Raw genomic sequence first — 23,120 nt, forward strand, 5'->3', positions numbered from 1 at the left:
ATATGAAGAGGGAAGTGGTTCCAATGCACTTCAAAAAGGAATAGTTCTTGATGAAGTCCTTTCGTGCATGCTCAAGATGGAAGAAATGATAAGCAACTTAAGGAAAGAAGGAATATTTAATGATCATTGGGTCACCAAGATGGAAGCAGAATATGATGAGCAATATGGATTGGGGCTAGACCCATTACTAAAGATTCAAAAGGAGCTAGTGGTTGAAATTCTTCATTTTTCCAAGTTTCCATTTGAGTCTGGATTTTGCCACTGTGTGCCTACTGAGGATTGGAATTCCAAGTTGCATGTTATGGATGCAAGTGGCATGATACATCACCAACTTCAACCTCCTGATGAAGCAATTGATAACACACAAGAATTCTCGCCCACACACGATAACCACCAGGTTGTCTCTTTCCTTGCTCCTGAGTTTGAAAGCTATGAATTTGATTATGAAAATTTAGGAAGAACTTGTTTATGGATTAATCATGGCCCAATTGAGTTGCCCCAACTGATAATATTTCCTGAAGTTTTGCTTGAGTTTGAGATTTGTATTATGAAAGATTACTTCTCTAAGTTTAAAGATGAATTTACAAGGCTTCGAATCATGATTAATGCCATGTTATTCCTGTACATCCTAAGAAATCATGTTAGAGGTTGTATACATTTAGGTCTTGTGAGTATTGCCCGTTTAAAAAATTTGTTCCTGTTAGACTAGGTTTCCCTTTTGTGGGTTTTGGTTTGTTTTGTTTTGGGTTTTCCCTTTCCTTTTTTGGTTTTGGTTTGTTTCATTTTGTTTTGCTTTGGGTTTTGGTTTTTGGTTTTTCAACCTTTGGTGCTGGTTTCCCTTGAGCTTGCCCGCTCAAGGGGTTTTGCTTAGGTTTAGGGTTTTGGAGTGGCCTAAAATGTTTGGAGTCTTGTTTGTGAGTAGGGTAATGATGTTTTCCCTTGTGCAAGCCTGGTTATATTCCACTATTGCTATATCTTGACACAGGAATCTTGAGATTGTCATTCTTTACACGCCTAATCAATTGCTCTAAGTTATTTAGATTTCTTGGGAGAAGTTATGGCTGGGGTAATGATGTTTTCCCTTGTGCAAGCCTGGTTATATTCCACTAATGCTATATCTTGACACAGGATTCTTGAGATTGTCATGCTTTACACGCCTAATCAATTGCTCTAAGTCATTTAGATTTCCTGGGAGAAGTTATGGCTGGTGAAAATCCTACATCTTGCTTTAGCGCCACTGAAATTTCCAAACCCTTAGTAAGCTTCATTGCTTATGAGCCAAAGGAATTGACAGAACAAAAATGCAATATCAAAAGAAAGAAAACATGAAAAAATGAAAAGAAATATCAAATTATTGGCTTTGGGAATATGCGGATAACTCCACTGGAGCTATGGATGCGTGGCTGATAGTCGAACAATATTCGTGGGAATTTTAGAGACAACTTTGTCGGAGCTATGGAGCAATATTCGTGGGAATTCATGGCAGACTTTTGGAGGTGATTTATGGTAGATTTGTAGCAACTTTTGAAGGTAATCTATGGTAGATTTGTTGCAGATTTATAACAAACTTTTGGAGGTGATTTATGGCAGATTTGTAGCAAACTGTAGAGCATTTTACAGCAGACATAGAACAAATTCTTAGCAAATTTTATGAAGTGGACTCTCATGCCTTGAAGAAGCAATCTCAAGAAGACTAAGACTTTGTTGTGTTAGAGATTGGTGTCTCTTGTTGGGTTAGTGGTGCAAGAGCACATGAGGAATTTTGTTGTGTAGGTTCCAGGAGTTTGGAATCATGTGATTTTGGTTTGTAATAAGGTCAATAGGTTTTTGAATAAGTGCTCAGATGTTGTAAGGACCCTAGGAGTTACTGTTTGGCCAATGTTGGCCTATGGGCTCTTAAGGGTGCCAGGTAGAGTACTTGGTAGAATAAGTTGATTTTGAGTTAGAATAGGTTGGTATGATATAGTTTAGGAGGTTTTAAGGTCATTTGAACCTTTAGAAGTGACCTAGGTTTGATTTGGGCAAAAGTTGCTCACCTATGCAAAAAGTTGTCAAAGTTGCAAAAGTTGCTCATAGCAACTTTGCACCATTTGCATTTTCACACACCAACGGCTAGTTGGTTATCTTTTTCAGTTAAAGGCATTTGTAACCAACCCAAGGCCGATATAAGGCTTGGGAAAACCGATGAGAATGTTGGTTGAAGATTTGAATGAAGAAAAAGAAAGTTTAGCCTTTCAAAATTGTGTTTTCAACGAGTTGAGTTGAGTTTCATTGACATTGTACGGTCTGTACGGACTTCCAAGCCAGACCAAGGCATGAATTGTTAGAGCAGAGACATACCTTTCATTTCATGGTGATTTGAGGTTTTGAAGTGTTATAGTTTGTAAGTTTTATCAATTTTTGTTGCAAGCAGGTCCTAAAGACCTTAAAACAAGGGTTTTGAAGACTCTGTGGCTCATACCTAGCATTCCATGGTGGAACTCCATACTGAAACCTTGTGGAATGCTAGGAGGCCTTGTAAAGTATGCTTTCAATTTGTTTTTAAGACAAGGGAGGCTAAACTCCAGATTTGCCACCATACCCTAGGCTTGGCACGTTGAGTTGGCAAGCAATGGGGATCATGGACAGGAGGCCCTAGATGGGTAAATCTGTTGGATGGATGTGATTCCAAGTTGGATTGGACATCCTCATGGGTGTACAAACGTGAGACAATCATCAGAATCCTTGGCCATTTGGACTGGTGAAGGCATTTGAGCAAAACCCTATTTTGTAGGCTTAAAAGGAGGGAATTAGGCCTAAAAAGGGTTAGGATGGTTAGCAACCAAACCCATGTCCAATTTTGTGATATTGTATGAAGCTTCCAAAAGGGTATCCGAAAAGCTAAAGAGTTCATACCAATGTTCAGGACTTCGGGCAGTTAAGTGCAAAATACCTCACCGGTATGGCTAATTGGACTAGGTCTCCTAGTAGGCCTAAAAGAGCAAATCGGTCCTAAAGCTTGAAACCGGTAAACACCAAAGTCCTTAAATGAAGGGATAGGGTTGGACAACTAAGGAAAATCAACCCTAAGTGTGTTGGTCATGTGTAATGAAGATCCTATGGTAGAGAGGGTTGGCTCTTGGTTAAGGTGTTGAGTAGGAAGGTCTCTGATAAGGAGTGTTAGACACTCACTAAACAAGAGGAGGTCACCTTAGTCTAAGGACCTTAGGAAGGTCAGTAAGGGTGGGCCCTACAACCTTTGGAAGGCTGGAAGGTGTGGAACCATTGGATGGTTCAAGAGACAACCTAAGGAGACATCAAGAGTAAGCAAACCTAGTAGGAGTGAGCACCCTCTCTACATCAGTTAGTGATCAGTAGTGGGGATTGGTGTCTCTAGTGGGTTGGCACCTAAAAAGATAAGTGGCGATTGGTGTCTCCAATAAGTTGGTGCCTACAAAGTTTGTAAGAGAAGTTTTATCTAAGTAATATTTTGCCATGGTTTTCTCCCAAAAGGGTTTCCATGTAAGTCTTGTGTTCTTGTGTTCTCAAATTGTTGATATTGTGGAATTGATATTATTGTGGCTATTAATTTGAAAAAGTGAAAGATTACCTTATACTCACCTTCACCCAGTATAAGTGTGTGCTCATCATTGCGATCAACCAATAGATTGGGATTCGAATCAATTTGAGATTGTGTGATCAAATCCAACTATGCTTGTATCAATTCATTTAGCAACATTATGGAAAAAATGTCAATAGTATGTGCATCTCATATACACGAGACAAAAGGAATTTACATGGAAATCCTTACAAGAAAAAACCCACCCAAAAAAGAGATTTAACAACTTTATAAACTAGGAACTGTTATCAATAAAGCTTGCACCCTTACTAAAGTTGTGAACTTCAACTGCCTATTGAAACGTGGGAACACTTCAAGGTTGTGGGTAACCTAAAACTGAAGTGAACCTCTAGAGTAAGCTAGTTCCTTTTTGAATTCTTCATCTAAACTAACAATTTCTTCAAAGAAAAGAGTGAGGAGGACATATAAAACTAAAATCTAACCCTAAGGTGATGCACCAAATATGTAAAAAAAACAAAACTTAAAAGCAAGTAAGAGTGACACACAATATGACAGTAATAATAAAGCTCTCTTTCACAACCCAGAAAAAGATAACTTTTGCATCAATGATTTATAAGGAGGCTGGATAATCACAGTCCTAGGAGAAAAGAAAACTTTCACAATCTAAAACTGATAACTACTGACAAACAGCTTATAACCTGCAAATGATTATTCTCCTGCATAAAGGTACCAACTTGAAAAGATACAGCTCCAAGGATAAGAATCTCACAAGAATCTACACTAAACAATAAGGACCCACAATAACAGAAGAAAATGGGAAGGAATGAACTAATTGTTACTGCAAAAAGGTATCACCAATCTGTACTATTCCTGAAAATGTGTTACAAAATCATTCATTTTCTGCAGAAAGAACTCTAAAAATTACAGTCTACCAAGAAAATGAACAAGTAAGAACCCTTACAATAGAGAAGGAAAGCAGTATATGTTGCTTCCAACAGCTGCATCCCACAAAGCAAACCCTAACCACTTGGTCGAATTCAACCCAAAAAGCCCACTTTTAGGGTCAAAAACAAGTGTAAAACCGAAAAGACTTGAACAAAAAGTCAAGCCACCCCATCCTCTGTCATAAAAGCTCCTAAATGCACCATAAATGGCCCCAAAATATCTCCTGACAGGCCTACAAGCCTTCATTAATGTAAATAATATCTTCTTGACCCTATTAAATGAAAATAAAATATATATCTTATAAAGTGACTTTTTGAAATTTATCATTTAACTAAACATTTGTTTTATTTCATGTTTATATTTAAAATAAAAAATGCTAATAAATGTAATAATAATAAAACCATTTAATAAAGTGACCTATCTATCACTTTAACAAACATTTTATTATTCCATTTATTATTATTTTGATTTTAAATATAGAGATGAAATAAAACAAACTAATTAATTAAAATGAAAAATTTCAAAATACTTTAAAATTAATATATATTATGTATTTTCATTTAATAGACTTATGCTCACAAGTCTTCATGAAAGAAATATTTATTAAGTGATTCATTAATCTCACTTAATAAATATTTGTATTGAAAATAAAATATTAAGTGATATTAATGAATCACTTAATAAATATTTACAATATAAATATTTATATTCCTTTCGATCCCTTAGGCAAATCACGGGGGATTAAGCATAAGAGGACAAGAAATAAAAATGTAAGACAAAAATGTCTTAACCTATCGACACATATTTAGGGAAAAAGAAAACCCTAAAAGCTTATTTCATCCTCTTGTCTTTGGCATTCGATAAATTTTTTCTTTCTGCTGGAAACCGAAGTGGCCGCCATGAGGGTTTGGAGGTCGAAATGATCTGCAACTTGTTGAAATTGGGTGTTGGGCATGAGAACCTTCTGGAAAAATTCGAAGAGTCTTACATTGATTCTGGGCAGATCGAAATTTCTTTGGCGTGCAAACCGTCTGGTAAGTCATGAAAACTGAGATTTCGACTTCTATTTTGGAATGAAAGTTGCTTTGGTTTAATTGATTTGATGCATATTTTCCCTTAATGCTTTTGTTGTGCTAGGCGTGATTCTAAGTGCTAGGTGCCGCTATGAGAGCCTCTCCTCCTTGGATCCTTTTTCTTTCGAAATTCTAGAAAACAAAAAAGAGCTCCAGGGGCATACTTTCCTCCATAAAAGAAAGTCGATTTTCTAAGCATTCCACTTGACTTTTTTTTTTTTTTTAAACGTGAAAATATTTTGCTCTTTGATTCTGCTTTTCTTCTTTTGAACCTGTGCTTCTTTAGCGGTCATTAATGGGTTTCCTGAAAAATAAACTCGATTTCCTCCATTTCGACATCAAATCTGCTCTTTAATGGCTTGGACTGCGTAATATTGCATATCTTATGATTTGAATGCTGTTGCAATTTGTGACTATTCCGAATCTTGCGTTGAAGTCTGCTAACTTCACTGCTGCATCCTTTTTGGCTGATTCTGAGTGTATTAACTCATGACTTCATTGAACTGTCTTTATGTCTCCTGTAGTTGCTTCTAAACATGTGCTTATCATAACAACATCACTGTGATTAGGGCTGCCTTATCACTTTACTCTAAAGAATGCTAACTTGATCTTTCACTTTAATAGTAACTCTGAAAATTACAAATACTGCTCATAAGACTTTGAACTTTCCCAATAATACTATGATAAAGATGATTGCAGCTCTCATAATTCAAAACTCTCTGCTGATATGTATACTGTCACCATGTCGCGACTATGACTATATCTTCGTTGTAAAGTTTGTGCCTTTCGATGTTGAGACTGTTAATGAACCTTCTTGATTTTGAAACTCACTGTTCTCTTTGATAAATGCTTGGCGAATGCCAATGTGCCTTGGTTCATGACTGTATAGTGTCTTTTATTATCCCTCTAAATCTGACATTGAAGAGCTGGAAAATTGCTTTTTGAATGTTGCAACACTATGATTGTTGAGTAGCTCTATCTCTTAACTTTGGTGATTGTTGATTGGTACCAAAAGACACATAGTAACAAAAGCTCTTACAGTTGTTCCTAGCTAAGAAAGAGATGACTGCAACTACTATCATTAACCACCATAGATCATTAGATACTATATGCTGCACATCTTTATTTCCCTGTGCATATGACTGTCCAGGCTGCTCACAGTGGCTCCATGACTGTGTATTGGACGTGGCATTGTGTTTCTATACTATAAATACTCTATTCATCATACTTTGAGCTAAGCTATCTTGCTGCTTTTGCTTGTAAATGCTATTGTAGGTCCACTAATGGTTTTCTTTATCTGAAAAAGTAACCATTCTCTCCTTCTGAGGGCCTTAGGATTTCACTCTTCTAGATCTCTGTGTTCTTGAAAGACAGTGAATACTCCCTATCTAGCTGATCCTTCCAAAGATTATCCTTCATGCACTATAAAGACAAAAAACTTCTATCCTTTGGCTTGTATTTACATCTTTTACTGCAAACAAGATGAATAGACTGTTCTCCATGTTACTTGATCTTTGGGCCTAAGATATATTGACTTAGACCCCTACCCTAGGACAGGGTCTAATGGATCTGCACCAACATCTCTTATCCTTCATATGTTATCTTCAAAGAAAACACGGTATTATCTAATGCATGATATCTTCTATATTCTACTTCAAACCTGCTCGAATGCATTAGCCTCTGTGTGCCTTCAATATGGACTGATGCATGCTTTGCTTGAAAAAAAAAACATCACTGCTCTTTTTCAATGTAGTTGCATTGAACAAATACTACTGTTCTGCAATAGTGTAAGAATCAATTTACTGTCATGAATGATGATTGTTGATACGATTATAGGCATGCTAGGCTCAACCCTTGTGGGAGCCCATTTTACCCCACATGCTGAAAATGAACATGATCAGATCTGTAGTTGCACATGAAGCAAACATGTTAGAAATAATATGCCTATGTATGATGATTTTCTTGATTTCCTCTGATTTGATATTTCCCCTTCTGAGAAATCTCTGTGATGCTGATTATATGCATCTGATGTAATCTAAGATTTACATATACATGCATGTGTTAGTATACATGTTAGGAATGTAATCAGCCATTGCTTAGAACAAAATGTTCTAACTCATTGCATATTTTATTCTTTTGTAGATACTAGAAGGCAGACGCAGACAAGGACGGAGCAGCAATACAAAGGCAACATCAAGGCTACTCCAACCGTACCAGTCATTCAGGCAATGACTGGTTCCACTCTCAACATGCTCTCTTTTCTTTTATACTCATGCATACATGCCTATGTATCTCTTTTTTGCACCAGTTGTGTATAGCTAGTCTCACGGCTCTTTGTGTGAGACGCATGTGTTTGAATATCAATAAAAATACTTCCTTTTTTAGATGAGATGTCTCTCTCTTTTGCTGCTATGAACTAGAAGCATGAAATGTAATCTTTAGTTCACTCTTCCTTAGTGCACTTGGAGTGCAATATAACAGAAGTAATATGTATCTTTGTTCCATTTTGTAAAAACAAGCATAACTTAACCTATTTTTCAGCTAGAAGCGAAAAATAGGTAACATGAACAAAAATCCAAATGCAAAAAGACTCTTCTACAATACTTTATCGATCTATAGACTACAATGCACCACCTCTACAACCAAGCTTTGCAACATCACATCATAAGCCAATCTCTCATCAACCTATTTCATTTGTAATAGCAATAAGATCCCAACTATCTAATTGCTGCATGGAATACCAACAATCGCACAAACATAACATGATTATAACATGATGTCAACATACTACACCAAGACACCTAGTACCAACTATGACTTTTATACACATATAATTAGACACTTCCACACACTTAGCCAAAGGTTGTTTACCTAAATGAATACGTCTTCCTACACTACAACTAAACACCAAACTAAGGCTTGCAATAGGAAAGATAAACTATGGCACCCATGAGTATCCTCTAGAACATTTAAATGTCCTTAACTATCACCGTGTGTACTCCAACAATGCTGCATATGCAACTGTACTATCATACTCACTTGAACAACTACTCAAAGTAAGATGTGGCACCAAATTCTTCACTAAACCCCTTGCGGTTGCAACCTTAACAATGTTGGACAAATAGAAGCCTCCATGCTAAACTGTATTGTTTGAAAATCACCACAACATACCATATAGCATTTTGTAACTATCTACCGATCCACAATCAAACATTGTTAATCCTAGGATCTAACCAGTCCACCCCTCTATTGGCAATATGTGCTATATGTTGTCATCGATGATAGTATCATATTTGTATAGAGATGTTGAAGAGGCTGAGAAATGGTTGTATAGAGATGTTGTATGGTGATGGATTGGTGCAGTTGAAGAGGCTCATAAATAATGTAAAATCAGCATGATTAGAGTTAAGCAAGATAGTCCGAATGACCAGCAAATGTATTCATGACAATATGATAGCCCGGATGTATGGTATGTACTTGGTAAAGAGAGTTGCACATTGTTTATACTTTGGATGAGGAATGCAATCACTTTGATTGGTTTCTCCATGTTTCAAGGAGTCAAATGAAGGTCAGTTGTACTTCTGTTTTTACTTGTATTGGTGAGGAAAATTGTTTGTGAGCCTGTATTTTGGCTCGCATTCCTCTACGTTGCATGATCTAGTTGTGTGGTTTTGGAGTTAAAGTTTGGTAGTCTGCAAGGTGTTTATTTCCTAGATTTCATGTTATAAACACTCCTACAAAAAGAGTTAGAATTGTTTGTTCTCCCGTGAGCACTTGAACAGAGTCAAGTGTCTCAGATGTTCACCAAAATGCTCCACATTCCTCTGGAGTGATAGGTATGATTGTGTGAACTTGGGTATGTGATCAATAAGGTATAAGATTTCATCCATACGAGTTTCAGTTGATTAATAAGGTATAAGGTTTCATCCATATGAGTGGCAGTCTGGGATGCTCTATTTTCATCAGTTTAGTGGGTTGCTCTACTTGCGCCAACACTTAATGATCAGTTACTTTTGAAGATGGTTGTAGGGATGTTGTGGATAGTCTACATTACTTACATCTTGGTCTGCATGTTGTTTTTTATTTCTCCCCAATGGTGCAAAGGTGTACAGTTGGCAATTTTGGCGGTGTTGATATTGTTTGGGCCAATAGGTCGAGTGAGTTCATTTGGGATTGGATCCTGATTAATTATGATTGCTTTGGAAGATGTGCTTGTGATGTTTTTGGGCTCTGTTATGACTTGAGTTGATCTGCAACTCATTCTATTTAATTTTGCATATGCTTGGAGCCGACCTATGTAATACTACACGTTTCATCTAAAGCTCTTTTTGGAGCTGACCTATGTTATCGAAAAAAATGTATAGTTTAGTAATGTTAATTATTGATAGTCAGTTAGCCGACGGGTAGGTAGTTGGAGTCGCGACGGTTGTGTCGCACCCCTTCGGCTGTCATATATTGTACCACCTCCGGGTGTTGGAGGACATGTAATGTTGACGACAGAATATAATATGAACATCTCTTGACATTAATGGAAAGCTTATTCTGGTACTTCTTTGGTATTTGCATTGTGCATTGCTGTTCAGTTTCTGTATTCTTCCTGTTTACCACCGATAACCCACACTGAAGGCCGAGAAAGAATATATAACGCCGTGCAAACCGAACGAAGGAAACACCGCCGAGGGAACGCAGGAAACACCACGCGACGCCGACGGCACATCACACCACCCCGCGCAAAGGGAAAAGGAACGCCAAGGATAGAAGAAGCCCACGCCGCACACCACCGAAGGCCACGGTAAAGCACAAAATGCCGTACGAAGAAGACCACGCCGCACGAAGGGAAAACCCCACGCAATCTCTGAAATGGTCCTTCATTCATTCGTTCTGTTTGTCAGTTGTTGTGATATTAAACTTGTAAATCCTTGCAAATAGGGCTTCAGGGCAGCACCATCCTCCGTGTCACTTTGGGAGTTCGAGTTAAGAAGTAGGATATTAAACTGGCAGGGAAGTCGTGGCACAGGGCAGGCTGAAAGAGAATGTATGGCTTCATAAGGAAGATGTGTTCTGTATACTTCCTGCTTTTCCATTTTCTCCTCCTGCTTTTGCATCTCCATTTCCTTTAGTTGGGGACTCGTTTTGAAAATTTATTGTCTGCAGCCGTCAGATTGTTTGTCGGGTTCGTGAGACTACAGAGCCACAAGTAGACCAGCCGCACGGCGGCAGCAAAAAAAAAAAAGAGGCGGCCGTTACAAATCAGTTACAGGAAGAAGTTAATGGAGTCGGCAGGTAAAAGAAATTGGAAAAAACAGTTGCAGGATAGCAGCCATAGAAATAAGGATACGCGAGTTCTTCCTTCGGGTGTTCGCATAGCCGGTAGCACAATGCACACTAGGCAGAAGAGAAAGCCACCACAGCAGCATGCCGCACGAGGGAAGAACGCATTGACCCCACAGCATATCACCTTCGAGGGATTGAATGGGTCCGAATGCAGGAAGTGGTGGCAGGATACACCAGATGATGATTTGGTGAAGAAGAGCCTTCGGAAAGCAGGAGTAGAGTGGGCCATCCGAATGCCTGTGTTTGCTATCCGTGAGTATGAGGGAGCATTACGATTCATGGTTGATACCTTTGATAGCTATTCACGGATGAGTACTTTTGAGTACCTTGGGAAGGATCTCACGGTATCCTTCAAACCGGCAAATTTTACGAGAGTGTTTGGCATTCCAGGAGTACATGGCAAGAAAGTGGAATTGAAAGCTAAGAAGATGACGCGGGAGGCAAAAGAATATTGGATTAAACGAGTATCCCGAGACTTGACCACAACAGAATTGGAGAGCATTGTTGATGCCACGAAGAACCGTGGGATGCGTAGGTCTTTTGTTGCAGAGGGCCATTGGCGGTGCATAATGGACGTCATCAAGAGCAGGTTGACGGGGTCTGGTAGGGCATCGGACATCGCTCTCCCACAGATCATATTGATGAATGGACTTCTGAATGGCGTTGTGTATGATTGGGCTACATTGTTATCAGAGCGGATGTGCGAGTTCTTGATGATGGAGCATCGCACATTTTACATGCCCCACTATGCCATCGGATTGTTTCTGGAGGCCACACGAGAAGTAGTACCGGAGGCAAAATTGGAGATACAGCCGCAGAGACCATTGGCTGTAGGTGAGCCTCCTATTATGCATTGGAGACACCTTGACATTGGCCATTCTTCCGCAAAACGGAAAAGGATAGTAGAGACCCCCTCAGCAGAACTTGATAGTGGAAGAGAGACTTCCAGCAGCGAAGAGACTTCGGAGGAAGAAGATTCGGCGGAGGATAGCAGCAGTAGGGCGACAGAAGAGGGGAGGATGGAGCCCGCAGGGGAGCGAGTCTTGTTTGCGCCACCCTCACTACCACTTGGCACACTTGTGAGGTCATCCGCGGGAGTGGGAGGCACGTCCATTCCAGCTTTTGGGGAGGGCCGCACACCCGTTGCACTTGGGCCAATGCAACAGGTGGCATCACCTTCCATCGTACCACCTCCGCAGGCTAGTGCGCCACCCCCGGGACCGCCTCCGGCCATAGAGGCACGTACAGAAGGCATAGCGGAGTCGTGTGGATCACCGCAGCAAGTAGTGGCAGAGGAGGAGCACAGGGAGGTGGTCGACGCAGAGCCGCAGGTGCGGTTGGACGTTGTGGGATCCGAGGCAGTAGTGACTTTGTCTGCCTCTTTGTTGGAGGAGCCCCTAGAGAGACACACTTTAGAGGTGGAGAGAGGGCTGGAGGGGTTCAATACGGATCCATCGATGGAGGCTATGGGGAGTTGGCTGACCCGGTGATTTCGGATGACGGTGATGCCACCAGTAGGAGCTGCTGTACTCTCACCTCGGCGAGAGCCTCTGACGGAGGTGGTAGACTTGGAGGATTCATCGGGTGAGACACCGGTACCAGCAGTAGGGCATGAGATAGGAGAAGTCATCCCTGCTATCCAGGAGCAAGCGGGGGTAGAGGAGACACCTTGGTGCCAGCAGGCAGCAGTTTTATCAGCATTCGAGCCCCCTGCACCTATATCGGGGTCCCAACCTTCGGGGCAGGATGGGGAGGACATTGAGGCTTACTTAGCAGATATGGTGACGAGGGGTCGGCGAGTGGTGGCAACGGCTCAGACACGGGCTTTGCAGCAGGTTGTGGAGGAATTAGAGCAGGTCCTCCAGTTTATGCGGGTAGGCTGTTCAACAGCTTTTGCTGCATGCTTTGAGTCACAGGGGTGGCCAGCTATTCAGACAGATGCAATGCTTGAGGCTTGGAGTGTGCCTCAGCCCGTCGTGGAGGCCAGGGTGACTACTCTCGTCCGACAGATTGAGCAGGTTTACAGGGATGCCTACTATGCACTGCGGCAGACGCAGCATGAGTCCGCGGTCCGCGAGGCCAGACAGCAGGCTTCCTGGGCAGCCGAGAGGACGCAGTTGTTAGCACAACTTGAGACAGCCTGTGCAGAGAAGGTTGCGGTTGACATCCGCCTGTCAGAAGAGCAGAGTGTGCGGAGCCTTGTGCAGCAGGAGTTGGATGCTGTCACTGCAGAGCGGGGTTTGTTGCAGACTCAGTTGGTCGGTATGACAGAGTCCGCGGATACCAAGGAGAAGGAGTTGCTGGAAGCTGCGCATATGGTGAAGACGGCTTTGGAGAAGGTGTTGGTGGCGGAGCGGGATGTGGCAGCACGCACACAGCAGGTTTATGACCTCCGCGCCCGCCTAGCGGCCCAGACACCAGCATCCCAGCCTTCGACTTCAGGGACGCTTCCTCAGCCCCCTCCTTGACTTTGTTTTGGGTGTATATATGCATTGTCTCCATTTTGTTGTTAGTCGTCGGAGACGACTTCTTTTTTGGGGGGGATGATGTTATCGGAAAAAATGTATAGTTTAGTAATGTTAATTATTGATAGTCAGTTAGCCGACGGGTAGGTAGTTGGAGTCGCGACGGTTGTGTCGCACCCCTTCGGCTGTCATATATTGTACCACCTCCGGGTGTTGGAGGACATGTAATGTTGATGACAGAATATAATATGAACATCTCTTGACATTAATGGAAAGCTTATTCTGGTACTTCTTTGGTATTTGCATTGTGCATTGTTGTTCAGTTTCTGTATTCTTCCTGTTTACCCAGTGAGGTAAACAACCTAATTGGTGTTTTGAGGTGTTGCAGAAGATATAAATAGAAGTACAATCATTTGTGAAGTGTGTCAAGGTAGCTAAAAGTGAGTGTGCGAAAAAGGGACTGCAACATCCACATGTGATAGATGCTTCATTTATAGCAGTTCATGTCCATGTTTTTCATTGTAATCTTCATGTATACAGCTATCAGATAGTGAATCTCCTCAACAGGTCTATGTATCTTTGTACCTTGCTCAGCAAGTCCATCAAGGAGTGGTGAGCTTCCTTGGGCAGTGAGCCTTTAAACGAATTTGTAAAACTTGTTCATTTATATTGTGAGATAGCTCTCACTGTGGTTTTTCCCTCATTGGGTTTTCCTAGTATAAAATTTTGGTGTTCTTGTGCTGATTGTTGTGTTGCGTACTTTACTTTCAATCTTTCTTTCTACAAATCTGATTTAATTTTAAATCTACAACTGGAATGGTTTAAGTAAATGCTGATTCACCCCTCCCCCCTCTCAACATTCTGATGTGTTCAACACTCTCTACAAATGATCAACACACCAATGTTCAAACACTTTTGAAGGCTATCTATTAGTTAATGAACTTTTTGTTTAAGTGGTCTCAACTCTATATCCCCCTTGGATTAAAGAGAGAGAAGCTAGTGAAAGAAATGCAATCAAGTAGGTTGAGCAAACACTTTGGAAGAGATAAAGACCTATGGCTTGGTGGGTGAAAATTCCTTTTGCCTAAATATGAGAATAGCTGTGAATAGGATTTTGATTCTGCTTATAAAGTATGTCGAATTGCAAAATGAGGGCAGCAAAATAAAAGCCCATATGTGCCTATGTATGTGCCTAAAGAACCATGGACTAATATTTCAATAGATTTTTTCCTTAAAGCTGCCATGAGATCAAAAAGGATGTGATTCCATGTTTGTAGTAGTGGACCACTTTTTTAAAATCGCCCAAATCATACATTATTAAAGATAAACAATGCAAGTTAGGTCATTCATTTGTTCTTAGAAAACTATTGCAGTATGTTATTCCAAAAACAATAGCAAGGACACTAAATTTTTAAGCCACTTTTGGAGGACCTATGGAAGAAATCGGATAGCAAGCTGCAATATAGTTCAATGTACCACCCTAGGATGGATGATCAAACAAAGGTAGTGTTGGTGTACGTTTTATCATTCACCAAACATTAGAAAAAAAAAGTCAAGGACACTCTACCCTCTCTTGAACAAAATCACTATGTATGCCAAGATTGCAAAGAAAGACCACACGACGACTCCAAGGTTTATATGTGCGAACGGACGACTTTATGTTGGATAGCTCCCTTGGTTATGTATGCTGAAATACAAGGGGGACTTACACAGGAATAAAAGGATAAGGATTTAGTTCTATGTTACTCCTAAGAACTCAAGAGACGGTAAAGATCAGGCAAAACCAATAACAATACTCTACTTCGCCACGCTAAGGACAACTACACAAAGTAAGTGCAATCTTCTAGGGTTGTGCTAAAGATCTTCATACTGCGAACAATACCATCCAACGAACAATATTTATTCAAAGTAAGAGTTAAAGCATCCACAATAATAAGCTCAAACTAACTTTACACATTGAAGGAAAAACGTTCATTCAAAGAAAGTATGAGCAATTGTTTCACCAATCTATACTATCAAATACTTCATTCATCTAACAACTTTAAAAGCAAATTTACTCTAAGAAAATCTATTCTATTGTTGAAGAAAATATGCAACCACGTGATAACAATAAGGCTTCAAAGCAAACTGCAAATGAACTTATATTACCAAAGTAGCTCTTAGCAACAATCTCATAAATCTCTCCACACAACAAAATGAGAGAATAAGAGTTTATATAGAGTTCCAAAAAGCAAATGAAAGGATGAGATCAAAACATAACAACCCCAATTAGGGTTTCCCAAAATAACATCAAGGACAAATGCATGAAGGACAAGTGGCGCGAGGAGAAATCTCCTAGGAAGGTGCATCCTTATCCTCTCGAGTGGTAGTTTGTTCAATGAACCTGGACACGATCAGGCTGACCTCCTCCATTGTGATATGTGGCAGCATATTGACCTTGAATTCCAATCCATCCAAGTCATTGGCACGCGCGGCAAAAGCAATCTCCCATTCCAACTCTTGCTTCTGGAAGGCATCCCGGATGGACAAGAAATTTGATGCCTTGGTCAGATTCTGCTTCAGGACTGGTTCAGTGATGGCAAAGAAAATCTCTTGGGTTCTGAGCTTTAGACCTTCCAGCTACATATCATTTTCTCGAATGGTCTCTTTCTCAAGCAGATCAGCAGCTATAAGGAAAATCTTGTTTTGAATTTCTCTAATCTGTTCCTCAGCCTTAATACTATCAGGCTTCACTTTTTCTAGGATTTCACTTGGTGCAACTAATGCCTAGTGCCATGTGTTGAAATCATATGCAGCTCTTGCTGCGATTACTTTACCATCAATCAATTTCTGCTTAGGAATTCCTTTCAAAACTCTTAAGGCATGGGATAATTATGTCCCAAACATCATGAAGGTCGTCCCACGCTTCTGCCATATTCGCAATCCTAGAGAGCAAAAAATTAATCTTTCCACAACTGTGACTGCTTCTTCACTTTTGCTCGCGATCCACTCCTTGGCCTCTCTAGCTGTTATCTTTTCTTCTTCAAAATCTTTGATTGCTTCCCGTGAAGAATTCAAAAGCGGAGGAGCCACCGCATCACCTTGATTAAGAGGCTTAGTTAAGTGTTGAATTTATTCCTTTAGGTGCTCAACTTCCCTCTTGTATTCTCTTTTCTTTCCTATCTCCTTTATCAATCTCGCTTTCTTGGAAGTAACTAAATTATCCAAGTCCTCAACCTCTTGACCCTTTGTAGTTGGTCCTAAGTCGATGGTGGTAATTTCAACTCCTGAGGCTTCGCCTTGTCCACTTTCGGTACAACAATCTGAACTATATGGCAGCTATTTTCATCCCTCTGAATTGTGGAAAACCTCTTGGTTGGCTTCTTTGTAGCAACCTTCCATAATCTGGCCAAGAAATCGGTCGTGTCATCTTCTTCCTCGACTACTTCCATAGGTACTTTTATTTTCAACCTTACCTTCAACCAATCAGGAATCATAGGTTGTTCAATGCCTTCCTCCTCTTGATTTCTTTCTTCACATGGAATATCCCGACCTCCTCGAAGAGTGGAAATCATTCCCTCCTGAAATTCCTCCCCCCTAATATCCATTTCATTTTCTGATTCAAGTATCTTTGTGCCTGTAGGAGATGGGGATTCTTCGTCTTCCTACTAGATTGACTCCATATTTCCCTCATAGATTGGAGAAGGAATCTTTATTTCAGCCAATGATTCATCCTCAATAGTTAATACATCGTTCACATTCCTGGACGTGGCAGAATGGGATGCCTCTGAACTTTTCTTCTTCTGGGCAGGTTCCTCGTTTGCAACTTTCTTCCCCTTTGACCTTGAAGAGCTCTCAATTGCTTCCTTCCTTTTCCTAGAATTAATGTTTTCAACTGGCTTGGCACTTTGAGATGCTTCTGCATTTGAAGAATATGATTCATTTCGCCCATCAAGTAATAACTGAGGGTCAAATTTCTTCGCCTTAGCACTTGGACTTGCTGATCAACCCACCATTGTGAATATTTGACAACTGACCGCATTAAGGTGGCTAAACCTGCAAGCTTTGGTTCTGAACATTTCACGGGAGGAAGAGGCCAATTTTCATCAAAGTGAGGCTGAGTGTACTCTCCATCATCCTCTAACTGATCAGGCACACGGGATAGCTTTGTTGTTCTGATCAAGCTTACTGGCAATCTAGACCATGATCTTTTCCTGATATCAAACTCGTCTACAACATTTGCCCAAAAATCAACCCGATGCATGTACTTCTCTCCATTCACCTATCCAATATGGTTGTGAGGATCGAAATTAGCCCTGGACCAATAAAATGTGAATGGATACCACTGAATTTATAACCTGGCACTCTCAGCTACCTGTGTCATTGGGCAAGACTCCAACATATTTTCAATGAAAAATGGAAAGGAAATGGCTGCCTTCTGCTTTGTTCTTTAGAAGCCTTGATATGTTTCCAATTGTCTAAGGACTTCGAGCAAGATCATTCTATTAGTGGGATAAATCAAAAGTCAGTAAGGACATTCGGTAAATCCTTGGACTCTTATGTATGTGAATCTTGGATACTGTGTAAACTAGGATCCATACTTTCTTATCAAGCTCTTAGCCTCCTGAGTGAACCTCTGATGAGTTCCTCCCTACAATGTCCTAGTAATGTACATAAAAAATGCATCATTTACCCTTTTGAAGTGGACCTTCTCCGTAAGATGCAACTGCAGATAGCAGTCATAGGACTTAAATTCATTCTCACCATTGCCTACCATGCCTTTGCCAATTAGTCCTATATATCTGTAGTTTCTTGCCGGTAAGTAGACAATGTAGGAGCTCATGTAAAAGGTCTTTGTCCTTTCCAAATTTTTCAGCTGTTCATTCAAGTTGTCGCTAATTATCCTGGACCAATAGAACATTCTGACTCCAGAGGTGATCTCGTCAATGAAATAGTACATCCATGTTTCAAATGGCGCACCCTGAGGGTTGCCGATTACTTTATTCAGCAGTAAAATGATATCACCATAGTCCTCCTCGAAGTCAATACAAAACAATTTCTTCGACACTCTCTTGAGGGTGGGCCTTGGCTTCTCCAGCCACAACTTGTTGACATTTGTTGCGCAAAGCTCAAGCTGGCCCTCATAAAGTTTTTTGGTTTCTTCTTTAGTTTTGAATGAGGTTTGGTTGTAACTTGGGATCCCAAATGCTTCCTGAATGGCTAAATCTTCAAGATGAACCAATACTCTCCCATCCGGCGCAATGATTTCTCTCTCTTGGGCATTTTAGTGTATGGCACATTCCATAGCTGGTGGAAATCCACCTGCTTGGGCAATGCCATTTCTCATCATCCGACGAGCAATAGGTGTTGGCAAGAGTCCATCTTGCCTATACATTCTCAATTTGAAATCTTTGAAATCCACGTGCCTGAGGTTGGTGTCTGTAACATTTTTCCATTTGGAATTAATCTTTGACTCCAACTGCAATCCTTTATTGGCGAACTTCATCTGAACTTTTCTTGAAGGTCCTCCTTTGGTGGTCATCAACCTGCAATAAACATGAAAAAATTTGACATCACTTTCAAGAAAATTTAAGATTCTAACTCTGATTTTTGGACCTTTTGCTCCATTTTTCAACCTTCAGCCTGTCAAAAAGCTAAAAAAATCAGACTGAAAATGGAAGAATTTGGCCTAACACTTAGCGAATTTTGTGAGAAAAAGTGATTAAGATAGAAGGATGAAAGAAATCAGTCAAACTCAGATTTTGAACCTTCAAAATTATATTTTTGACTGAATTTCTCGACTAAAAATCTATCTTCACTCCTAGAAATTCTTGGTAAATTTCTTCTTTACTCAGAAAATTTACTTCCTCTTTCGAAAATCCTTCTTCAAAAATCTATCTTTCTTAACCTCAAGAGAGAAAACCTTTTCACCGTCGAACTTCAATCTTCAAACTTCAGAATGAATTGAAAGTGACAAGTTGAATTGATATAGAGTTGAAGAGTTCAATTATTTTAGCAACTTCATGTTTTTCTCTTAGATTCATCGAACCTAGACTCTTCCAAAATGGAAACTTAATCTTCTCTTTGAATGAGTTGGCATGGAATCTTCTATATTCTTCTTGAGTTTGAAATTTTTCCCGAGTGTTGGATATTTTGAAAATTTCTTCCAAGTGTTGAGTTTATTTTTCCAACTTCAAACTTGTTTAAACCTTCGTCCATGGTGGATTTCATGTGCTTCATGCCATGTTTGTCTGTTTCTCTAGCCATTTCTTCCTTTCTTCTTGGCGAACTTCAACACTAGTTAGCTATTGTGCATGGCGGACTTTAACTTTTGCAAGCCATTATCGATAGTAGACTTGACGAGTGTTTGGACATCTTTCACCAAGGCGGACTTTAACTTCCTTATGCCATCCTTGCCATCTCTCCTTGATTTCTTCTTGGCGGATTTCAGGCTTAGCAACCCATTATGCATGTGCTAGGGTGGAGTTCATCTTTACCATGCCATTCTTCTTTGGGCAGACTTCAACATCTTTATGCCATCTTTATCATATGCTAGAGCAGACTTTGAGTTTTGAAAGCCAAGTGTGGGCAGACTTGACTTCATGTTGGACATTCTTCACCAAGGGTCTAGGCGGAGTTGGCACTTTTTTTGCGACTTCTTGGCGGAGTTTACTCTTCATTTGCCATCTCTTTTGGGTGGACTTCAACATCAGCATGCCAAAAAGGTGGGCAAACTTCATGGTTTTCAAGCCAAGTTTGGGCGGACTTTGTAACTTGTATGCCATGTCGGAGTTTGCACTCTTCATGCCATGTTCTTCAAACCATGGCAGACTTTAGGATTGCTTAGACATTGCCTTGTCTAACCTTGGGCAGACTTCACTTGACACGGCCAACTCCATTGATGCCACACTTTGAACTTGCCTGAGACATGGTCTTCTTTTGTCGTGGATGAATTTTTGTTTGTCTAGAACATTTAGAACAACACCTCGTCTGGAGATTTTCCCTTGCTTTTTGTACTTGGAGACACAAATTTTTTATTCTAAAGATAGGAATGTTGATGCCATGACCCGAGGGACCCAATCCTAGGTCAACTTTCAAAAAAGCTGAAAAAGAAAAAAAGAAAAAGCAAAAAAGCAGGGAAAAAAAGTTGCTTCTTGGATTGGTCCCAAAGTGCCAAAAAAAAAAATCCCACAAAAATAGGAAGGTGCCAGAACTAACCCTAAGCAATTGCATTTTTCATCCTCTGGGCCTTCTGAGCACTTTGACGATGTCTAGACCAAGGAAGCAATAATCATTTGGGGAATTAATCGGCAAAACGAAAGTGTAAGATTTTTTTTAAAAATCGGGAAAAAATCAGATTTACAAAAAATGTAAAAAATTGTAGAAAAACAATCAAAAACTACTTTTTTTATATTTTAGGGTATTTCCATAGCATAGAGATATTGTAGGCAAATAAAATAGACACTTGAACACATGAATTGCAGGAAATAGATTTTCGTTGTTTATATTCATATCACTGATTACGTTGCACAAAATATACTAAACCATAAATAATATCTAGATGGTGATAGATGTCAAAATGTCAATTGCAATATAGTTTGTGACTTTGAACAAAGTCAACTTGTAAACTAAGTACAAATTTCCAAAATATCAAATGTAGGCAATGACATGCTAGAGGGCAGGAGGCCCTGATGATGATCCTAATTCGTTCAACCCATTGAGGACCAAAGTTGGCTTGCTTGATATTAAAATCTTCAGTCTCAAATGGACGATCAGCAACAACATCATATGTGAGATGTTTTAATCAGAAATTATGTTTGATCAGAAATTTGTGTCAAGTGATACATTACCTGTTATTGTATTGTTTTTTAAAATCTGAAAATTACTGCACAAGAGAGGTTTTATATTCACTATGACTGCACAAGAGAGGTTTTATGTGAGGCCATTGAAGGAGGAAGGGATTGTTGAAACTCCAGGTTATTGTCAAAATCCCGAACAAACTGGCAATTTTTCTCAAATCATGCTTCATGGGCATTTTGTCAAACAGTTTGTATGCAACCTCTTCTGTTGAATTTTCTAACTGTAATTATTATTCAAATATTCTTAATGGTTTGGGAATGTACTTGCATTACAAAGTCATCTTAATCATTCGTAACATTTAATTCATAATCCCAAACAATGACCTTTCAACATATACTTACATAACAATATTAGTTTCATACATACATAATACATACAGAAAAAAAAACATACATGTGCAATAATGGCAAACTTCTTAAAACATATACATACATAACAATGGCAAACTCATATTAGTTTCTTAATTTATACATAGAGAGGTTTAATATTAAAACTAAAACATATATTTAAACATATATGCGTTTCCAGGGCTAAATGAAGGAACCCACAAGGATTCCACAAGGATTCCAGGACGATTCAGATTCAAAAATGAATCGTACCTGGAATCTGCAGGAAAAATGGAAGTACCGGTAACTTAGATTAAAACATATACATACATATTAAAACTAATATACATACATATTAAAACATTTATTAGAAGCAGTCTCATATTAGTTTTAATATGAGTTTCCCGCAAACGTATACATACAGAAAATTCATACATGTAGAAATTGTTTCCCGCAAGTCTCCATGGTCAAGGAATTTACAGTTTAGAATCTTTGGAACTAGTATAGGAAGAATTGTAAATACTAAATAGAAATACCTCAAAATTTGCAGTCGTCGGTAATGCCCTGTCTCGCGACCAAAAAAAACCTTCTAATTGCTTCCTTTCAGATTTCTATTTGCTTCCTTTCGACTTCAACTTCATCTGTAAACTTAGGCTATTTATCAATTTTTCTGCACATTCTTGGGTTTTCGCAGCGAGTTTTTTTGGCGAGATTTCGCGCAGCGATTAATCACGTTTTCTTGCCAATTAAAATGGAAAAAATCATTGAAAATCGGAACCGATTTTTTGGGGGAATTGATCGGGAACAGTCCCGATTGCTGATTAATCGGGTTTTTTTCCTGACTATTGCTTCTATGGTCTAGACACTATTTCGAGCATGATATCCCTATTTGACCTGGATGACTTCTCAAAACTCTAACTCCAGACTCTCAAAGAAATGGGCTTACGAAATTGCAATGCTAAGACAAAACCCTAAAAAGCAAACAACCGGGGGTCCCCCATTCACAATGGGGCGATGTGTGAAATAGGTCACAACAGGTAGTAAATAGGAGCTCAGGCAACCTACTAGGATGCTTAGTTGGTGACAACACAAGGCAACGGGATTTGGTTCTACCCCAAGATGAATCTGCCTATAATTCTAACACTAACAGATCTATAGGTAAATGTGATATTCATATTGTGTATGGTATAAATCCTAAAGGAATTGTGAATTTAGTTGATATGCTAGTAGGCCCAGAAGTTAGCCAAGATACTGCAAATCCTGTAGAGAGCATTCAAGGGATACATGAATAGGTTTGGCACAAAGTGCTTGCAATAAACAAACAATATAAGAAAAATGGTGATCTACATAGCAGGGGAAAATTCTTTCAAAAAGGAGAATTGATCATAGTACAAATGTAAGGAGGGGTATCCCTCAAGGTAATTATAAAAATTTAAAGCCCACAATAATTGGTCCTTGTAGAATCTTGAAAAGGATAAATGATGACACGTACATGATTGATTGATGTCCCCATATTTGGCCCAAGTTGCTCAAAAGGAAATAATTTAATTAATTAAAGTTGTCTAAACCATAGATGAAA

General features: G+C 39.5%; 1 protein-coding gene and 1 long non-coding RNA gene across 5 annotated transcripts in view; one reads left to right on the forward strand and one right to left on the reverse strand.

Moving 5' to 3' along the window:
- Positions 1-7,968, forward strand: part of LOC131077563 (uncharacterized) — a 99,090-nt gene extending 91,122 nt beyond the window's left edge. Inside the window, exon 2 of the long non-coding RNA XR_009113600.2 lies at positions 7,720-7,968. This is a non-coding gene — a long non-coding RNA (uncharacterized LOC131077563). The remainder of the gene's footprint in view (positions 1-7,719) is intronic.
- LOC131077562 (B3 domain-containing protein Os01g0723500) overlaps positions 1-23,120 on the reverse strand; it is a 145,111-nt gene that overhangs the window by 107,965 nt on the left and 14,026 nt on the right. The window lies entirely within an intron of this gene.

Source organism: Cryptomeria japonica, chromosome 6 (genome assembly GCF_030272615.1).
Source record: "Cryptomeria japonica chromosome 6, Sugi_1.0, whole genome shotgun sequence".
Lineage (NCBI taxonomy): Eukaryota > Viridiplantae > Streptophyta > Pinopsida > Cupressales > Cupressaceae > Cryptomeria > Cryptomeria japonica.